This window comes from Pristiophorus japonicus, chromosome 2 (genome assembly GCF_044704955.1).
Source record: "Pristiophorus japonicus isolate sPriJap1 chromosome 2, sPriJap1.hap1, whole genome shotgun sequence".
NCBI lineage: Eukaryota > Metazoa > Chordata > Chondrichthyes > Pristiophoridae > Pristiophorus > Pristiophorus japonicus.
The window spans coordinates 17,741,730-17,757,896 of NC_091978.1; the positions used below are offsets into that span (position 1 = coordinate 17,741,730).

General features: G+C 48.4%; 1 protein-coding gene across 3 annotated transcripts in view; it reads right to left on the reverse strand.

Annotated features, from left to right (window-relative positions):
- Positions 1–16,167, reverse strand: part of LOC139236054 (dedicator of cytokinesis protein 2-like) — a 1,544,097-nt gene that overhangs the window by 1,394,474 nt on the left and 133,456 nt on the right. The gene's annotated exons all lie outside the window — the stretch shown is intronic.

Sequence of the window (16,167 nt, forward strand, 5' to 3'; positions counted from 1 at the left end):
AGCTGGGTGGCGGTGTGAGCTGTGAGGAGGATGCTAAGAGGCTGCAGGGTGACTTGGACAGGTTAGGTGAGTGGGCAAATGCATGGCAGATGCAGTATAATGTGGATAAATGTGAGGTTATCCACTTTGGTGGCAAAAAACATGAAGGCAGAATATTATCTGAATGGCGGCAGATTAGGAAAAGGGGAGCTGCAATGAGATCTGGGTGTCATGGTACATCAGTCATTGAAGGTTGGCATGCAGGTACAGCTGGCGCTGAAGAAGGCAAATGGCATGTTGGCCTTCATAGCTAGGGAATTTGAGTATAGGAGCAGGGAGGTCTTAGTGCAGTTGTACAGGGCCTTGGTGAGGCCTCACTTGGAATATTCTGTTCAGTTTTGGTCTCCTAATCTGAGGAAGGACGTTCTTGCTATTGAGTGAGTGCAGTGAAGGTTCACCTGACTGATTCCCGGGATGGCAGGACTGACATATATGAAGAGAGACTGGATCGACTCGGCCTATATTCTCTGGAGTTTAGTAGAATGAGAGGGGATCTCATAGAAACATTTAAAATTCTGACGGGACTAGACAGGTTAGATGCAGGAAGAATGTTCCCGATGTTGGGGAAGTCCAGAACCAGTGGTCACAGTCTAAGGATAAGGGGTAGGCCATTTAGGACCGAGATGAGGAGAAACTTCTTCACTCAGAGAGTTGTTAACCTGTGGATTTCTCTACCGCACAGAGTTGTTGATGCCAGTTTGTTAGATATATTCAAGAGGGAGTTCGATATGGCCCCGACGGCTAAAGGGATCAGGGAGTGTGGAGAGAAAGCAGGAAAGGGGTACTGAGGTGAATGATCAGCCATGATCTTATTGAATGGTGGTGTAGGCTCGAAGGGCCGAATGGCCTACTCCTGCACCAATTTTCTATGTTTTCTATGTTCCCAATCACCTGCTGCCCTTGTCCTTCTCGGTGGTAGAGGTCGCGGATTTGGGAGGTGCTGCAGAAAAAGTCTTGGCTGCAGTGCATCAAGTATAAGCTATCTATGAATCTTCACAGGCAACATATAGCGTGAGCATTTCACCACTTTTGCTACTCACCAGTTTGTGGTAAAATCATCAGATAAGAGGAAATTTAATCAGGCAGGGCATTTTAGTGCTAAATCTGGTGGCTTAGCATGCTGACAACATGGTTCAGTGGGTAGCACTCTCACCTCTGAGTCAAAGTCATGGGTTCAAGCCGCACTCCAGAAACTTGAGCCCACAATCCAGGCTGACATTCCCAGTGTTGTACTTAGGGAGCCTCTGAGGGAGAGACATTAAACTGAGGCTCCTCCTTCCCTCTCCGGTGAATGCAAAAGAACCCATGTCAGACTTGAGGAATAGCAAGAGAATTCTCCCAGGTGTCCTGGCCAATATTTAGCTCTCAACCAGCATCAAAATAGATTGGCGGTAATTTTCACTAGCGGCTGTGGGCAAAATCTGGCACCTGAATATTGAGCAGAGTATAAAACGGGGAGCCGCTCTATCAATTTTCTACCTCCGCTGAAAGTGAAAATTACCCCCCTTATCTCACTACTGCGTGTAGGGACCTTGCTGTGCAGAAATTAGCTGCCAAACGTGCTTGCAACAACAATCGCAACTGCACTTCAAATCTGTTTGAACAAAAGCAAAACACAGCGGAAGCTGGAAAGCAGAAAATGCTGGAAGCACTCAGGTCAGGCAGCATCTGTGGAGAGAGAAAGAGAGTTAACGTTTCAGGTTGATGACCTTTCATAAGACTTTTCATCTGATGAGAGGTCATCAACCTTAAATGTTAACCCTGTGTTTCTCTCCTCGCAGAAGCTGCCTGACCTACTGAGCGTTCCCAGCACTCTCTCTTTTTACTTCAAAATTACTTCATTGGCTGTGAAGAAACAAAGCCTTCCTTTCACGACCACAGGACGTCCCAAAGCGCTTTACAGCCAATGAAGTACTTTGAGTGTAGACACTGTTGTAATGTAAGAAACACGGCAGCAACTTTGTGCACAGCAAGCTCCCACAGCAATGTGATAATGACCGGATAATCTGTTTTTGTCATGTTGATTGAGGGATAAATATTGGCCAGGATACCGGGGAGAACTGCCCTTCTCTTCAAAATAAGGTCAAGAGATCTTTTATGTCCACTTGAGAGAGCATACGGGACTCTGTTTAATGCATCCTTTGAAAGATGGCACCTCCGACAGTGCAGCACTCTCTCAGCACTGCACTGGAGTGTCAGCCTAGATTGTATGCTCAAATCTCTGGAGTGGGACTTGAATCCATAACCTTCTGACTCAGAGGTGAGAGTGCTACCCACTGAGCCACAGCTGACACTGCAAAGTACTTTGAGACACCCTGAGAACATGAAGGGCACTATATAAATGCAAGTTCCTTCTTTCTATTACAGCAGCATCGACATAATAGTGACAAAAAATGACTGCGGTGGAGTGAGAGATGTTGAGGGTCTTTGATGGAGGTTTTTGTGCGGTTCCGGTAATGGATACAACTGGTGGGGGTTAGCTACTCCAGGGCAGAAAAATAAATGAATGAAAAAAAAATCTCAAAGAAAATTAAAATGAGCAGTAATGCCAACTCCTGCAAAATAAATCGCGAGACACGCGATATTTAATGAAAGTTCAGCCCAACGCGCGATTCTACTCTGAAGTGTCATGATTTTTTTTACTACTTTATTAATCTTTGTCATGTCTCCTGTGGTTGGCTGCTGCTGGGACACCTGGGTTAGGTCAGGGTTTCTCAACTGGCGTGGGGGTCGGTGGCCCCGCCCCCCCGGGGTGCACGAGTTGGTTTGTCCTATTAGTAGTCTGTTTTTACCAGCAGCAATGCCCCCCGTAAGCCGCACTGCCTTCGGCAATGCGCGGCCCATTGAAATCTTTACACGTACGCTGAATCTACAGTCTAAAAGCTGGTGAGCGGCCTGCATGCGAACTTCTGGATGAATACGCAGCCACGCAATTTAGCGGGAACACAGTCTCCCCTTGACTATTCCAACACACTTCTGGCTGGCCTCCCACATTCTACCCTACGTACACAAGAGGTGATCCAAAACTCATCTGCTAGTGACCCCAGGTTCTAGACTCCCCAGCCAAGGGAAACATCCTTCCTGCATCGACCGGGTCAAGCCCCTTAAGAATGGCCATCATCCCTTTTGTCTCTCCAATCTCTCCTGTCTTCCACCCTATCACAGACCTTCCCTTTTGTTGTTTCTTCCCCTCCCCCTTTCAGTGCTTGTTAAGAATCTGTTCTTTCCGAACACTCTCCAGTTCTGACGAAGGTTCATCGACCCGAAACGTTAACTCTGCTTCCTCTCCACAGATGCTGCCTGACCCGCTGAGATTTCCAGCATTTTCTGTTTTCTTACCCCTTAAGAATTTTATGTCTTTCAATTTCAAAAAGTACTTTTGAAGTTTAATCACTGTTGTAATGTAGGAAACACGGCAACCAGTTTGTGCACAAAAATCTAGGCCTGATACTCCTGTGCATTACTGAGGGAGTGCTGCACTGTCAGAGGTGCCATCTTTAGGAAGAGACATTAAACTGAAGCCCCATTAGCCCTCTCAGGTGGACAAAAAAGATCCTATGGCACTATTTCGAAGCTCCCACATACTGCAATGTAATAATGACCAGACAATCTGTTTTTAGTGATGTTGATTGAGCGATAAATATTGGCTCGGATACCAGTGGCGAGCTCCCCTGTTCTTCGAAATAGTGCCATCGGATCGGATTATTTTTGTCCACCTGAGAGGGCAGATGGGGCCTCAGTTTAACGTCTCTTCTGAAAGATGGCATCTCCGACAGTGCAGCACTCCCCAAGCACTGCACTGGAGTGTCAGGCCTAGATTTTTGTGCTCAAGTCTCTTGAGTGGGACTAGACCCCGCGACCATCTGACTCAGAGGCAAGTCTGCTCCCCAGTAAGCCACAGCCGTCACAAAATTTGTTTTTGTGACCTGCTAGAGATTAAGCAAGCCACTAATGAGGTCTATAAATAAACTATCAATCTAAATTGGTTGATGTTTGAAAAAAAATAGCAACTCATGATTTCCATACCAAATCTCATGATTTTTAAGAGTTTTTCTCTTGATTTATGAGATGGTGGGGTTGTCATTACTGAAGAAAGGGGGAAAACACAAAGATTGAGTAGACACCTGGGAGTTCCTGGCCAAAGACCACCCTAAGTGGGTGAAGAGCATCTGGGAGGGCACTGAGCACCTCGAGTCTCGTCGCCAAGAGCATTCAGAAAACAACTGCAGGCAGCCGAAGGAGCATGCAGCAGACCAGACTCCCCACCCATCCTTTCCTCTAATGACCTGTGACAGAGACTGTAATTCCCATTTTGGACTGTTCAGTCACCTGAGAACTCACTTTTAGAGTGGAAGCAAGTCTTCCTCGATTTCGAGGGACTGCCTATGATGAGTACACTAGACCTATATTCTCTAGAGTTTAAAGGAATGAGTTGAAGGCATTTAAACAAAATTCTTAAGGGGCTTGGCAGGGTAGATGCAGGGAGGATGTTTCCCCTGGCTGGGGAGTCTAGAACCAGGGGTCACAGTCTCAGAATAAGGGGTCACCTATTTAGGACTGAGATGAGGAGAAATTTCTTCACTCAGGGGGAATCTTTGCAATTCTCTACCCCAGAGGGCTGTGGATACTCAGTAATTGAGTATATTCAAGATTAGAGATCGATAGATTTTTGGATATGAAGGGAATCAGGGGATATGGGGATAGTGCAGGAAAGTGGAGTTGAGGTAGACTGAGAATGCTGAGTCTCTGAATATAGTCAAGGCTGAGATAGATAGAATTTTGGTGTCATGAGAATAAGGGATATGGAGATCAGGCACAGAAGTGGAGTTGAGGTCGATGATCAGTCATCATCTTATTGAATGATGGAGCTGACTCGAGGAGCCGAATGGCCTATTCCTGCTCCTATTTCTTACGTTATTATGTTCTTATAACAGGAAGCAACATTTAGATTTCCAAGTGGAATTCATTCTAAGAACTGAGGATAAGGTTCTATGAAATTACAGTAATGAATAATTAAGGAATAGGATGCATGGGAGTACATTAGATTGGAACTGCTCACACACAGAGTTGATCAAGGACAAGAGCACAGGATGAATTATTTCATCAAACTGCTGCCCATGATTAGAAATAGGGTTGTACAAATTCAATACTGTAGACGGGTAACTAGAATATCTTCAACACAACTTTAATTTTTTTTATTCGTTCCGGGGATGTGGGCGTCACCGGAAAGGTCAGCATTTATTGCCCATCCCTAATTGCCCCTTGAGAAGGTGGTGGTGAGCCGCCTTCTTGAACCGCTGCAGTCCGTGTGGTGAAGGTGCTCCCACAGTGCTGTTAGGGAGGGAGTTCCAGGATTTTGACCCAGCGACGATGAAGGAACAGCCGATATACTTCCAAGTCAGGATGGTGTGTGACTTGGAGGGGAACTTGGTGTTCCCACGAACCTGCTGCACTTGTCCTTCTAGATGGTAGAGGGCGCGGGTTTGGGAGGTGCTGCCGAAGAAGCCTTGGTGAGTTGCTGCAGTTACATCTTGTAGATGGTACACACTGCAGCCACGGAGCGCCGGTGGTGGAGAGAGTGAATGTTGAAGGGGGTCCAACCAAGCAGGCTGCTTTGTCCTGGAGGGTGTCGAGCTTCTTAAGTGTCGTTGGAGCTGCACTCATCACAATATAATACGAGCAGCAAAATTACCAGCAGAATGTGAACGTTTTTCAATATTGGCTGCTGTATTTCTCAGCTGCGAAAGGCTTCATTCGAGGTCCTACTTCACGACAAGGAACTGCTCCGAGCTGAGTGACAGCCTTCCTCTTTGGCCTGTTCCCGCTGCTTCCGCAGATACATTCCTCCCGGAGACATTATATTTTGATGGATGAACATCTGATAAAGCAATTCCTATTCCATTCCTTGCGCTTCAACCCAAACAGCGCTCACTGAATCTACTGAACACATGTGTCATGTTTCTGATAACAGAAAAAAAAGATTTCCACTTCGAATCTGATTAAATTACAACACTCTCTCTCTCGAGTCAGGCGCTTCAGTGAAATTGACATTGTGTAGCTTCACGATTATCTTTTTGATCTGTTAAAATCTATTATCCTTTATGAAAAACAATTTGGACTTTTTTCTCTTTCTTGCTCTCCACGCTGCAAAACATCAGGCCTCAGACTGAAATAACTGAGCAATTAAAAGTGGTAACTAAGGAGTTATGCTCAGTTGAAAATTGTAATCATTCAGATGGGCTGGGTTTTCGGCTTTTGAGATTTCGGAGCGCGGGCCGGTGCTGATACCTCCTGGAAAAGGTTTGTGCCTCGTCTGCAAAATTTGGCAAAGAATGAGCTTCCATGATCGGGGGCACAAAATCCGGGGGTTACACGAGGAGGTTTTGCGCCCAAGCCGAAAGTCGTGGCGTTAAAACATTTGTTGATTTAGGGAACTTCATTGTTGTTAGTTTCCTGCAACATAAGGTTGTATATTGTATGGTTTTATTTTGGTGAGGGGAGTTTTTGTAACTTGGTTGCAGTAAAATTTATGATTCATCCTTTGCCATTGGTGTAAGAACATAATAACATAAGAAATAGGAGCAGGAGTCGGCCATTTAGCCCCTCGAGCCTGCTCTGCCATTCAATAAGATCATGGCTGATCTGATCATGGACTCAGCTCCACTTCCTCTCCCGCTCCCCATAACCCTTGACTCCCTTATCGCACAAAAATCTGTAAATCCCTGCCTTAAATAGATTCAATGTTCCAGCCTCCACAGCTCTCTGGGGCAGAAAATTCCATAGACGTACAACCCTCAGAGAAGAAATTTCTCATCTCAATTTTAAATGGGCGGCCCCTTATTCTAACACTATCTCCCCAAGTTTTAGTTTCCCCTATGAGTGGAAATATGTGCATCATTCCAACATTCACTGGAGATATACCTTTATGGGGGCACATAATGTGTCCAGTATTAGCTCCATCCTTCAGTTTCCTCCATTTCGGAGAGCTGGTCCATTATGAGCTGGCGATGTGTGACTCTTGGTCCGGCAGTATCTCCACACTGCCTCCCCCGTGGATGGTGTGGCTATCCAATGGGAGCCTCTCCAGGATTCTCTTCGTCATCCTCCTCCTCCTCCTGAGGTGGGCCTGCAATCCCCATTGGCAATGCCTGGCCCCTCATGATGGCCAAGTTGTGCAGCATGCAGCACACCACAATGTATTCGGATACCTGTTGAGGGGAGTATTGAAGGCTGCCTCCAGGGTGGTGCAGATATCGGTCTGCCTGTAGGAGATGGCGTATCTCTGTCAGCACTTCCTTTCGGAAGCGCAGCCTTCTCACACATTGCTCCTCGGAGAGCTGGAGGTCTGAGCGTTGGTGCCTGTAAACCCGTGGGGGGTAAGCTCTCCTCCCCATACGTCTTCGGCCTCTCCTCATCCGTGGGCCGACATGGCCAAGGGCCCTTCTTCTAGCTTGACGCCGCCTGGCAATATCATGGAGCATGATACGCTGGCAAACTAGTAATGCCCCCATTAAATTCTCTCACTGAAGTTATAAGGGCACGGTGATGGCAGATAAAACTACCGTTTGCAAGTTGGGGCTTCACGCAGCGTTATGTGCGCAACCGTTGTAGTCAATATGACCTGCGATGTAAGATCCTCATCCCTCCATTTAAAAATGCTGCCAATACCACCTGTTGCACCCTGGGAACACCTGGTTTGTCAGACATTTCTGGGGCGGGCGTTAAATGAGGCGTTAAGACCGAATTTTGCATAGGGGGCGCGAGCGGAGTGTTGCATGATGATTGACGTCATGATCTTAGTGAAACTAGAGGGCGAGTGGTAAGATTTTGCACTGCCATAGACCATGAGCCAAATTTGCCAGCCAAGCCAGGCGGTAAAAGCTGGATGCCCGGCATTACGCCTAGGAACACCATTTACTGCCCCTCCGGGGCGCAAACTGAGGTGCAAATGAACCGAAAATCCAGACCTCAAGATTCAACATACTAAGCTGGAGGCCTGAGACTCTGGACAAGCCTGGAACTCAATTTATGAGCAGGTGAATCAGAAGCATCTGTTCCTGATGCCTATTCACTTCCCAAAATGATATATAGTTTTCATAAACCTTGCTCATGAGCTAAATGACAGAAATTCAAACAGTCATGATATAAAATAAATGATACCAATTCGCTTAATGCCTAATTTTTTTCTCCAGTTTTTCTGCTTTTCACATCCCCTTTTCCGAAGGAACTGATTTTTTTCTGGGATACAGTTCCAAGGAAATTAGCACCCATTTCATACTTCAGCCGGTATCAGCACTATGGGCCCAAGTTTCCACATGATAAAAAACGGGCGCCCCTCCGAGCTGGGCACGCATTTTTCGCGCCTAAAACGGTGCCGGGAAAAAAAACGAGCGATTCTGGAGCGTTTTGCAGCTCCTTGTCTGCTTGGCGCGGCGCCCAGGGGGGCGGAGCCTACACTCGCGCCAATTTTGTAAGTGGGAGGGGGCGGGGACTATTTAAATTATTTTTTTTCCTGCCGGCAACGCTGCGCGTGCGCGTTGGAGCGTTCGCGCATGCTCAGTGTGAAAAAAACATTGGCACTCGGCCATTTTTTAAATTCTTTGTAGCTGTTTAGTTTTTGAACATTTTTTAATAAAAGCACATTGCCATCAGCACAGAGGCTTCTTGTAGCAGTGAGAAGGGGGCAGGAAGCCTCAGAAAGTTGAGGCAGCCGTTTCCCGACGACCTCCCCTTTTGCCGTCGGGAAATGGCTCCTCAATTTCTGAGGCTTCCTGCAGCCTTCTCTCTTTCCCGCCAGCCGTCTGGAACGGCTCCATACCCTTCCCCCCCCCCGTCCCCCCCGCATTCGGTCAGCTCCCTCCATACCCTTCCCCCCCCTCCCACCCGCGTTCGGTCGGCTCCCTCCCTCCACCCACCCGCGTTCGGTAGGCTCCCTTCACTCCCCGCCCCCACCCCCTGGCGTTCGGTAGGCTCCCTCCCTCTCGCCCGCGTTCGGTCGGCTCCCTTCCCTCCCCCCCCCCCCACGTTCGGTCGGCTCCCTTCCCTCCCCGCCCCCACCCCCCGGCGTTCGGTAGGCTCCCTCCCTCTCGCCCGCGTTCGGTCGGCTCCCTTCCCTCCCCCCCCCCCCCACGTTCGGTCTGCTCCCTTCCCTCCCCCCCCCCCCCACGTTCGGTCTGCTCCCTTCCCTCCCCACCCCCACCCCCCAGCGTTCGGTCGGCTCCCTCCCTCCCGCCCCCACCCCCCGGCGTTCGGTCGGCTCCCTCCCTCCCGCCCCCACCCCCCGGCGTTCGGTCGGCTCCCTCCCTCCCGCCCGCCCGCGTTCGGTCGGCTCTCTCCCTCCCGCGTTCGTCGGCTCCCTTCCCTCTTCCCCCCCCCCCCCCACGTTCGGTCGGCTCCCTCCCCCCCCGCCCGCGTTTGGTCGGCTCCCTCCTGCCCCCCCACCCCCCGGCCCGCGTTTGGTCGGCTCCCTCGTTTTGTGAGGCTTGCTGCACCATTCTCCCTGGCTGAAGCACTTTCACACAGGTAGGAAGATGGTTTATTTAATCTTTTCTTTGCTTATAAATGTTTATTCAGGTTGGATTTATCTGTATAATATTTGTATAAGTATAAATAAGGATTGATTGTAGAATTTAATGACTTCCCTTCCCCCCCCCCCCCCCCACCTCGTTCTGGACGCCTGATTTGTAACCTGCGCCTGATTTTTTAATGTGTAGAACAGGTTTTTTCAGTTCTACAAAAATCTTCACTTGCTCCATTCTACTTTAGTTTGGAGTACGTTTTCACTGTGGAAACTTTCAAATCAGGCGTCAGTGGCCGGACACGCCCCCTTTTGAAGAAGAAATTCTGTTCCAAAGTAGAACTGTTCTACCTGACTAGAACTGCAGAAAAAAAAATGTGGAGAATTGCGAATTCTAGGATAGTCCGTTCTCCACCAGTTGCTCCTAAAAATCAGGCGCAAATCATGTGGAAACTTGGGCCCTATGTGACTGATGGTATCTTTTATATCCAGGCAGACGGGGCCTCGGTTTAACGCCTCATCTGAAAAACAACACCTTCGACAGTGCAGCGCTCCCTCAGTACTGCACTGAAGTGTCAGCCTGGATTGTGTGCTCTCAAATCCTAGAGTGGGACTTGAACCCAAACCTTTTTATTCCCAGACTGATGGGATTACTGTCACCTCAGCACTATGTGAAATGAGTTTGTATGTTCACTAACACGCGCTGCACAAAACTATCCCTAAATTGTCGGTCGCACTCAGAAAAGGCACTGACCTCGAAAGTCGGGTGGTTTGTGCCATCCGGTAGCGCCATTACATGGCGTAAAAATGACGGCTGGCACACTTCCACAAGCTGCCATTAACCAATACCGGCGAGAACTGTTTAACGTGTTGGAGCGTGACATCAATCATGAGAACGTAATAATTAGGAGCAGGAGTAGGCCATTCGGCCCCTCAAGCCTGCTCCGCTTTTCAAGAAAATCATGGCTGATCTTCTACCTTCCACTTTCCCTAACCCTGTATCCCAAGATTCCCTTACCCTGTATCCCAAGATTCCCTTAATATCCAAAAACCTAGCGCTCTCAGTCTTGAATGTATTCAACGACTGAACATTCACAGCCCTCTGGGGTAGAGAATTCCAAAGATTCACCACCCTCTGAGTGAAGAAATTTCTCCTCATCTCAGTCCTAAATGGTCGACCCTTTATTCTGAGACTGTGACCCCTGGTTTTAGACTCCCTAACCAGGGGAAACATCCTCCCTGCAACTACCTTATCCAGACCTGTAAGAATCGGCGTCAAGGTCATGTTGACGCCAGTTCATACATTCCTATGCTCGCATTGCCACCCGCGCTAAGTCACACCAGTATTTTCTGCGCTAAAAGGTCTTTCAACAACAACAACTTGTATTTATATAGCACGTTAACATAGTAAAACGTCTTAAGGTGCTTCACAGGAATATTTGACACCGAGTGGCAAAAGGAGAAATGAGCGCAGGTGAGGGTCAAAGAGGTGGGTTTTAAGGAGCATCTTGAAGGAGGAAAGAGAGGTAGAGAGGCCGAGAGATTTAGGCAGGGAGTTCCAGAGCTTGGGGCCTAGGCAGCAGAAGGCACAGCCACCAATTTTTGTGCGATTATAATCAGGGATGCTCAGGAAGGCAGAATTAGAGAAGTGCAGACATCCCGGGGGTGGCGGGGCGGGGGGGGCTGGAGGAGATTACAGACAAATGAGGGGCGAGGCCATGGAGGGATTTGAAGACAAGGATGAGAAATTTGAAATCGAGGCGTTGCTTAACCTGAAGCCAATGTAGGTCAGCGAGCGCACGGGTGATGGGTGAGCGGGACTTGGTGCGAGTTAGGACATGGGTAGCCGAATTTTGGATCACCTCTAGTTTATGTTGGGTAGAATTTGGGAGGCCAGCCAGGAGTGCGTTGGAATAGTCAAGTCTAGAGTTACCAAAGGCATGGATGAGGGCTTCAGCAGTGGATGAGCTGAGGCAAGGGCGGAGACGGGCAATGTTACGGAGGTGGAAATAGGCGGACTTAGTTATCGAAAGATTAAGTGGTTGAAAGCTCATTTCAGGGTCAAATATGACACCAAGGTTGTGAACAATGTTGTTTAGCCTCAGACAGAAGTTGGGGCGAGAGATGGAGTCAGTGTCTAAGGAACGGAGTTTGTGGCGGGGACCGAAAACAATGGCTTCGGTCTTCCCAACATTTAATTGGAGAAAATTGTTGCTCATCCAGAACTGGATGTCGTACAAGCAGTCTGACAATTTGGAGACCGTGGAGAGGTCGAGAGAAGTGGTAGTGAGGTAGAGCTGGGTGTCGACAGTGTACGTGTGGAAACTGATGCCATGTGTTGCTATGATGTTACTGAGGGGCAAAGGTAGATGACGGCAGCATTACCGGCCATGAGCAGTCTGGCGGGACTTATGAGGATGGACGGCGGAACTTCAAATGCCCCCTTTGCCAATGTTCTTTGTTTAAACTTTCATTCTTTGCCCATCAGTGGGGGGGGGGGAGGGTTTTGCATTTTCTGGAAGCTTTCCGAGAGTCCGTGTGTCACTCAATCAATGGGAGAACTCTATTGCAGCGATTGAAGATGATTTGTGATAAGAGCTCTTTTATCACCATTCATGTCACAAACAAACAAACAAAAAAATGGAAAGATATCGGGCAGCGGCTAATATTCTTGGAGCACGTAGAGCAACTGTTGGCATCACTCCCTTCTTCCCCGTTTTCATACAGCAGGAGACCAAGGTGACCTTTGGCCTCCTTCTGAGCTTAACGCTGCAAAGTGAGCATTGCACCATGAAAATCACCGGCACGCTGGATGTTAATGAGCAGAATGCCAGTACTGCCTGCGCTCTCTCGGGGGGCGGCCATTACCCTTGGCCGCCAATGTTACCGGCAGGCTTCCAGCGTTCCTCCATTTCTAGGCCATAGGCTGCTGCGGGGAAGTAGAGAAACATGTCACGTTAATGCAGGGCATGCACAGTAGAGGGAGCTCCGCTCTGCATTCAACCGTGCTGCCCTTAGCTGGAAGCTGGAAGGAAACGTTTAATGTTGATACCGGGAGAGGGAAGACATTCAGCCCCCCCTGCCCAGCGGAAATCGGACGAGAGCTGAGGGCAGTTCACATGGAGTGGTTAACTGACCCACTGACCTGCCGGCCTGATCCCGCCAACTGCAATTTTAAATTGGAACCTTTAAGGTGCCCTGGCTGGCCTCTCACATTCTACCCTACATAAACTAGAGGTATCCAAAACCTGACTGCCCGTGTCCTAACTTGTACCAAGATCCGTTCACCCATCACCCCTGTGCTCGCTGACCTACATTGGCTTCTGGTAAAATTCCCTTATGGGGCCTTAGAATAAGGGGCCGCCCATTTAAAACAGAGATGAAGAGAAATTTCTTCTCTCAGAGGGTTGTAAATCTGTGGAATTCGCTGCCTCAGAGAATTTAAAATTCTGATCCTTTATTTTCAAATCCCTCCATGGCCTCACCCCTCCCTATCTCTCTAATTTCCTCCAGCCCCACAAACCCCCTGCCACCACCCCCCCCCCCCAAGATGTCTGCGCTGCTCTAATTCTGGCCTCCTGAGCATCCCTGATTATAATCGCCCAACCATTGGTGGCCGTGCCTGCTGCTGCTGAGGCCTTAAGCTTTGGAATTCCCTCCCATAAACCTCTCCACCTCTCTGTTTCTCTTTCCTCCTTTGAGACGCATCTTCCCACATTACAACAGTGACTACACTTCAAAAAGTACTTAATTGGCTGTAAAGCACTTTGAGACTCCCGGTAGTCGTGAAGGACGCTATATAAATGCAAGTCTTTCTTTCTCTCTTAAAACCTACCTCTTTGACCAAGCATTTGATCACCTGCCCTAATATCTTCTCGTATGTCTCAGTGTCAAATTTTGATTTATAACACACCTGTGAAGCACCTTGGAATGTTTTAATACGTTAAAGGCACTATATGAATATAAGTTGTTGTGTAAATACCCAGATCAGGTCCCCATGCAATTTTGCTGTTTATCTGAGTGAGGAAGACACTGATGGTTTTCCTGACTGGTTGAAGCTCCTAAGAGGAGGATCACCAGGAGAAGTGGGACCAGGAGAAGCAGGAGTTCTTCTCCAGGCTCCATAAGGGAAATGTAGACCTCCCCCTGCCCAGACTCGCTCCTTCACCCTCCCCCACCTGGCCATCTCCCGGCCACCCCCATCCCCGGTCCAAGCTGCTGTCCATCCCAGAACCCTCTGCCACTCCCACCTTAAGGGTTTGTAAGAAATAGGAGCAGGATTAGGCCATACGGCCCCTCGAGCCTGCTCCGCCATTCAATAAGATCATGGCTGATTTAATCATGGACTCAGCTCCACTTCCCCGCCTGCTCCCATAACCCCTTATCATTTAAGAAACTGTCTATTTCTGTCTTAAAGTTATTCAATGTCCCAGCTTCCACAGCTCTCTGAGGGAGCGAATTCCACAGATTTACAACCCTCTGAGAGAAGAAATTTCTCCTCATCTCTGTTTTAAATGGGCGGCCCCTTATTCTAAGATCATGCCCTCTAGTTCTAGTCTCCCCCATCAGTGGAAACATCCTCTCTGCATCCACCTTGTCAAGCCCTCTCATAATCTTATACGTTTCGCTAAGATCACCTCTCATTCTTCTGAATTCCAATGAGTAGAGGCCCAACCTACTCAACCTTTCCTCAAAAGTCAACCCCTTCATCCCCAGGATCAACCTAATGAACCCTCTTTGAACTGCCTCCAAAGCAAGTATATCCTTTCGTAAAAATGGAAACCAAAACTGCATGCAGTATTCCAGGTGTGGCCTCACCAATACCTTATATAGCTGTAGCAAGACTTCCCTGCTTTTATACTCCATCCTCTTTGCAATAAAGGCCAAGATACCATAGGCCTTCCTGATCACTTGCTGTACCAGCAGACTATCCTTTTGTGTTTCATGCACAAGTGCCCCCAGGTCCCGCTGTACTGCGGCACTTTGCAATCTTTCTCCATTTAAATAATAACTTGCTCTTTGATTTTTTTTCTGCCAAAGTGCATGACCTCACACTTTCCGACATTATACTCCATCTGCCAAATTTTTGCCCACTCACTTAGCCTGTCTACCTCCTTTTGCAGATTTTTTGAGTCCTCCTCACTCATTGTATCATTAGCAAACTTGGCTACGTTACACTCAGTCCCTGGGGAGCGGGGAGCGGACAGGGAAGCAGGCAGGGAAGTGGACCTGAGTCCATGATCGGATCAGCCATGCATATTAAATGGCGGAACAGACTCAAGGGGCCATATGGTCTACTCCTGCTCCTATTTCTTATGTTCTTTCCCCGCACCTCCTCACTTATCTCGGGCCTGGCCTGTGGTCTCCGAACCACTTAATTTTAACTGCCGCCTCCTTCAATACATTTTGTTCGTGAAGTCAGACAGTGGAGTACTTAAAGAGGCTCATCCATAAACATGAACCCAGTCGCCTGTCATTTTAATTCCCCGCTCCACTCCCACTCTGACCGCTCCGTCCTCGGCCTCCTACATTGTTCCAATAAAACTCAAAGCAAACTCGAGGAACAGCACCTCATCTTTCGTTTAGGCACTTTACAGCCTTCTGGACTCAAAATATAGTTCAACAATTTCAGACCATAAACTCTGCCCATATTTCTTTTCCCTTTCCTCCCTTTATTTTTACAAAATGCCCCTTTTTTTTCTCTGTCCCGTGGATGATTCCAACATTCACACCCCATCTAGTCTCATCTTTTGTTTCCTAACTGGTGCCCTTACCATCTCATTTTTGCCCATCCGGCATGCAATTTTATCTCTCTAATCTCTCGCCTTCCACCCTTTCATAGACCTTCCCTTTTGTTCTTTCCTCCCCTCCCCCTTTCAGTCCCCCTGCACTTCCTTAAGAATCTGTTGCATCTCGAACTTTTCCAGTTCTGACGAAGGGTCTCAGACCCGAAACGTTAACTCTGTTTCTCTCTCCACAGAGGCTGCCTGACCTGCTGAGATTTACTTAAGGAGGCTGTTGGACAGGCTGGCCCCTTAGGAGTTCAAATTACCCCTCCCGCACCCATAGATTTCTGAAATGGGAAAAGTCATCCTTTATCTCAGCCCTGACATCCCTGACCTTGACAAGCAAAAAAAGCAAGTTATTATTTAAATGGGAGATTACAAGATGCTGCAATACAGAGGGACCTGGGGGGACCTTGTGCATAAACACAAAAAGTTAGCATGCAGGACAGCAAGTGATCAGGAAGGCAAATGGAGTGTTGGCCTTTATTGCAAGAGGATGGAGTATAAAAGTAGGGAAGTCCTGCTACAACTGTACAGGGTGTTGGTGAGGCCACACCTGGAGTACTGCATGCAGTTTTGGGTCTCCTTATTTAACGAGGGATATACAGGTGCAGCATCCAAAATCCGGAGTTCCAGAATCCGGAATGTTCCGTAATCCGGGACGATCCGTGGCAAGGCCATCCGGAATCCGTAAAATGTTCCGGAATCTGGAACAGACGACCCTGCCCGACCTCGGGGCCTCGTCTTGCCGCCGCTTGCCTCACCGTCCTTACCTCAAGGCCTCCTCGCCGGCCCACCCGAACACCTCCTTGGCGGGGCCCCACC